The following is a 6,020-nucleotide window of genomic DNA, read 5'->3' on the forward strand; positions in this document are numbered from 1 at the left end:
CCGGGGGGGGCCCACGCTGCAATCCCTTCTCCATTATCCTCTCGGGATCTTGGGCATGCACGCACACGCGCCCAGTGTGTTTAAGCCACCGGGTCCGGGACTCGAACCACAGTTGACTATGTGGGAGTCCAGCAACATAGCCATTACGCTAACTGCTGGTCCCATAGAAAGGTTTACCTTTTGCTTCTCCTGTCTGGGTGGGACAAAAGCAGGGCTGAAAGCAAGAGAATACTTTTCTTTAAAAAATTATGAAAAAGTAAGAAGACAAAAGCAGATAGAGACAGAGACAGAGACATAGAGACAAAGATAGAGATAAGGCTAGAGGAGCTCCCTACCACTCAAGTTTGTGGGATGGAGGCTGAATTATCAGTAGGAAATCTTCATTTCTCTTTTTCCCCTGAAATCACTAGTTCTCAAGAGTCATGAGGAATCTTCATCTGAAGGCCTGCCTTTTGCCTCTCCTTGAAATTGTATTTCATTTAACACTTCGAATATCTTTTCCTATTCTTTCCTTTATTGCATTGTTTCCTATGAGAGGGGTGGACCCTAATGCTAACTAACTAAATGGGAACCCAACAACCATTTATGATATTTAGAAGACAACTGAATATGTGAATATGGAATAGCTCAAGATATTAAGGAATTGCTCTTAACTTGAGATGGTAATTATATTATTGTTGTGTTAAAAGGAAAAAAATCTTTTACGTTTTAGAGATACATACTGAGGGGTGTAAGATGAAATAATATGATTTGCTTCAAAATGATAAATCCATAAGAGAGGTGAATGGGGGTGTAGAAATAAACAGATTTGACCATGGGTTGATGGTAGTTGGTGCTGGGAAATGGCTATAAGGTGGTTCATTATATTATTTTGACTAATTTTGGTTATGTCCAAGAATCTCCTTACTCCCCAAAAGTGATGCCATAGACAGGACATGTTAAACATCAAATGTTTGTAATAGATCAGGGATGTGAATAAAAAGTAAGGAATATATTACCATCTACCAAGTAAAGGAATTTATTGATAGCAAAATACTCTGAACAGAGGTTTCTATGGATTCACTTTAATGAATAGAGGAGATAACTCTAATTGGCAAATGCTTTACTTAATAGAGGTCATAAGGTTCAGTTTTGAAAATACTTTGTTCTAAATGTAATTAGAAAACATTTCTCCAGAGAGTGTAAAAATTAACTTTAGCCTGTAAATTTCCAAATGAATTTAATTTTGGATCTTCTCTCTGGAACTTACCAGACCTGCTCTCTTCCCACCCCCATCATTCCTTCTTTGTCTTACTCATCTATGTTCTTGTATTATTGTCTGTTTTGTAGAGTTAGATTCTCTACTGAGGTCTTAGGATGCTGTAGTCAAGATGTTAGCTGTACTACATTGTTTGGAGAAAAATATGCTTCTATACTCACCCAGGTTATTGGTAGATTTAATTTTCTTGTAACTTTATAATAAAGGGTGCCAAGTGTAATGCTGACTTTTACTGACGATTGTCCTCAGTCCCTAAAGGCTGTCCATAGTTCCTTGCTATGTGGGCTTTCTCAACACGGCAGCTACTATATTTTGAACGTGTCCCTCAGATTTCATATGTTGAAAACTTAATCCCCAATGCCACAGTGTTGAGAAGTGAAACTTTTAAGAGGTGATTAGGTCATAAGGGCTCTGTTTTCCTAATGGATTAATGTCATTATAGCTGGAGTAGATTCTTGATAAAAGAATGAGTTCAGCCTCCTTTCCTCTCTCTATCTTATATGTATCCACTTGCCTTTCAACTTTTTATCATGAGATGAAACAGCAAGAAGGCTCACACAAAATGCACATTCATTGGTCTTGAACTTCTCAGCCTCTAGGATGGTATGAAATAAATTTCTATTCTTTATAAATTATCCTCCTCAGGTATTCTGTTATAGGAGCACAAAATGGACTACTTTATCAAGCCAGCAAGAATCCCTGATTTCAGGAAGGGTTCTCATCTAATTAAATCAGATATACTCTTATGCTCTGTATTTTTATTCAATTAAAATCTGCTGACTTGGGACCAGCAGTTAGCATAATGGCTATGTCGCTGAACTCCCATGTAGTCAGCCGCTGTTTGAGTCCCGGACCCGGTGGCTTAAACTCACGCCGGGTGCATATCCGTGCATGCCCATCATCCAGAGAGGAGAATGGAGGAGAAGGGATTGCATCATGGCCATCCCCCGGGGGGTGATTTCTCCCTTTCTGTCTCTCTGTCTTTCTGGTGAGTGCACGTGCCCTATAGCAAACAAACAAACAAACAAAAAACTATCAAAAACTATTAAAAGAAAAAAGAAAAGAAAAAAAAAATCAACTGACCTGAGACATTAATTATGTCTGAAAAAAAGGCTTTTATATTTGCCTTTTTCTACTGGCTAGGGTATTGTACAGGGCATGATCACTGGGGGCAGAGGTCCATGGAAGCCACCTTAGAATTCTGCTTCCCACAGTAAGATCATTCTTTATTCTTTCTTATTTCAATAACACATAAACTGCAGGATCCATAAAAACAGGGTGGCTATTAGGATGCTACTCTCCTTTGATTCCTCATACAAACTCAGTACCAAGAACTATCTAGGCTCAGCTGAAGTTTTTCATTACTTGGCAGGAGGGCTCCTCCTTAGGACTAGTAGTGTTCCCTGGAAGTCCTGAGGGGTTACCTGTGCCATGCAGCTGAGTCTCTGCTGACCAGACTACATTATAAGATGTATGTGTGGGTCATGGGGAGTGGTAGTAGGGACTTCTAATTAAAAACAAAACAAAACAAAACAAAACTCCTCTTTTTAAGTGTATAGTTCAACAACTTTTAGTATATTTATACATTTAAACTAACTCATAATCAAATTTTAGAATACTTCTATTACTCTATGTATACTCAATCTCTGTTCCTAGCTCTAGTCCCAGATAACCACCTATCCTCTTTATGACTCTAGCTTTACTTTTTCCAGACATTTTAGAGAAATGGAATCATATAATACATAGTCTCTGGTGTCTGGCTTCTTTTACCTAGCATAACATTTGTGACATTCATCCATGTTGTTGCAGGTGTTACTAGGTTGTTCCTTTTTCTTAATGAATACTGTTCCACTCAGGAATAGCTACATAATTTGCAGGTCTAGTGCACAATTAAAAATACCAGGTCCTTTGTTCAAAATCCAGGAAAAAAAGTACCATTAAGGATAGAAAAGTAGGAGCATCCAGTAGCATGGTAATTAAGGCAGCTGGATCCTACATGGGACTGTGCAGTTCAAGTTGGACCCAGTGACTTGAAAAATATGCCAGGCATATGTGCATACATGCCCAAAACCCTAAGAAGAGAATATAGAAAAAGGTAGCATGAGCATTCTCTCCCTCCCCTCACCCCGAAGGGGTGCTCTCTCACTTTTCTTCACTCTCTTCTCTCTCTCTCTAGTGAGTGCATATACCCTACAGCAAATTTAAAAAAAGATATAACGCAGTTTTCTTTTTTCTGCAATCTCTATACCTTTCTCATCAACCACAAGACCACAAGACCACCATGCTGTTGGTTGGCTGGGGGTGAGGAAGGGTATCAGGCATTTCCCTTTCAAATGGACCTCCTGCCTCAACACATGGTGGACTGGTAACCCCAAGGGAAGTGTAAAATGCACTGACTACTTAGATTAGACCTCACTTACAAAACACAAACTCAGAGATAAATATATTAAGAAATTTAAAACAGTGATCACAGAGCATTAAGCCCTACATGCAGGGCCCTTCTGGATGTGGGGTCATGTGAACTGTGCTGTTTGCATGCCCAGAGAACTGGCCCTGATTCCAGTGTATGAATTATGCTGTTTATACATTTATATGATGAACATTTAAGTTGCTTTTTGTTTGAGGCTATAATAAACATTTCCATATGAAAGTCTTTGTGTGGACATATGTTTCCTTTCTCTTTGGGTGGATACCTAGGAATATAATTGTAGGGCCACATGGTAAATATGTGTTTAACTTGTTAAGAAAAGGCCAAACTGTTTCCTAAAGTGACTGCACCATTTCACATTCCCACTAGCAATGCATGAACTTTTTTTTGCTTTCTCACCAACACTTGTTATTATCTGTCTTTTTGATTGTAGCCATTCTGCTAGGGATTGTGGAGCTACCTCATTGTGGTTTTGATTTGCAATTTCTTTCCTTTTCTTTAATTTTTGTGAACTGACCTTTATTTTATTATCTTACCTACAAATCAGGCATGAATGCCTTGAAATAAATTTTCTTTGAATAAACCCATTTTTACTCAGCACAATTCAAAGGGGGAAACATTAGGCCTTTCTGGTGTAAGAAAATCCTTTCAAAAGTCCCTAAGCATTTTTCACAAAATAAAAAATGGACCCTAGTCTTGCAGAAGTTTTGGCTTAAGTAAATTTTACAAAGCACCAAGATGTGCCACAATAGTTAAGGGAAGACAGAGGCAAGCCAAAAAAAAGTTACTAATACAACAATATATTACAGTCTGAAAACAGCCACTCTTGTTTATTTACTGACCAGATTACAAAAATAATCATGGTGGATTAGTTCATCCTTCTAATAATTCTGTTGATCTGATCTTCCCTGTTGCCAACATCTCCACCTTTACAAAATGAGTGGCCTTTTTCTTTATTCCACCTCTTGAAGAAGATAATTTTAAGGGGCCACAGGAAGTTATTTGTTTCTTTGAAGCATTTTCCAACAGTACAGATTTCATGAATCAGATTCTCCATGCAGATTATGACAAATTTACCAAGAGATTGAGCAATCAGAGTTATCTGTCAAAACAATTCACTTCTTATTGATTTTGTCATAACTACACACACTTGTAGATCAGTTCATTTACTGACTTCAGGTTTGGGTAACCCCATGCAATATATGGTTCCGCAATTCTCAGCATGTTAATTGAGGCCTTGTTGAGCTTAATAAAGGTGCCATTGAAGATCTGGCAAAAACAAAGAAGCCACGACTTTTTTCAAACCTTCGGACTCGCTCCATTGATAACTCTGATCCTGACGACAAATGGCAACTTGGGCTCTACAGGTACATAGAAGTTGCTAGATTTTCTTGCCATCCTGCCCACGTGAATTTCAGTTCTGTGCATGTGTCTATACTCCTTATGATAGTGCTTAGATTTTTCATAGATAAGTTTCCTCTTTGCCTTTCAAACCATCTTTTGAGCAAACTTCTTTCTCAGGCACTTGATCTTCTGCTCCACAAAATTCCTTCACTTTTTCTTAAGGATTTCTAGATCAACAGGAACTTTTTTCTTGGTTTCTGCTGCAATAGAAACCTTGTTTTTCTTCTCTTGAAGGTCCTCCATGGTTCCTGCCAAAAAAGAATTGATTTGTATTTTCTTAATAATCAATAATATTGAACATCTTTGCATGTGTTTATTTCCTATCCATGTATTTTCTTTGGTGAACTGTCTATTCAGATTTCTTACCCATTTATTTTTAAATTGGACTAAATGTCTTATTGTTACTGAGTTGTAAGACTTTTTAAAGTTTATTTATTTCTTTCTTCTGGGAGAGAGAGAAAGAAAGACACCCCCAACAGTGTCTACATGCCACAATTTACCATAGCCTCAGCCAGCCAGGATCAGAGGCACACATGTGTGCCTTATATGCATAGGAAGTCTTAGGATACGAACCTGGTATCTTCCTACACGGGTCCTGCATCATGAAATGTGTGCTACCATTGAACCATGGGCACCAAGACTTTTAAGAAAAATATTTTCTGGAGCAGAGCCCATTTCCATCTCCAGACCTCTGACCTAAGGGATACTGAGGCAGAACCCCGTCCCTCGCCCCAGTTCCAGCTTTGGCTGCCCCAACTCTAGCGACCCTCTCTCTCTGTCAGCAAGGACTTCCTCCAGCTCTTCAGCAGAGCTAATTTCCATCACCAGATCCCTGACCTAAGGAACACTGAGGCAGAGTCCTCCCCCAGCCCCAGCTTCAGCTTTGGCTGCCCCAACTCCAGTGACCCTCTGTCTCTGTCAGCAATGAAA

Source organism: Tupaia chinensis, unplaced genomic scaffold (assembly GCF_000334495.1).
Source record: "Tupaia chinensis unplaced genomic scaffold, TupChi_1.0 Scaffold149666_1, whole genome shotgun sequence".
NCBI classification, from domain to species: domain Eukaryota; kingdom Metazoa; phylum Chordata; class Mammalia; order Scandentia; family Tupaiidae; genus Tupaia; species Tupaia belangeri.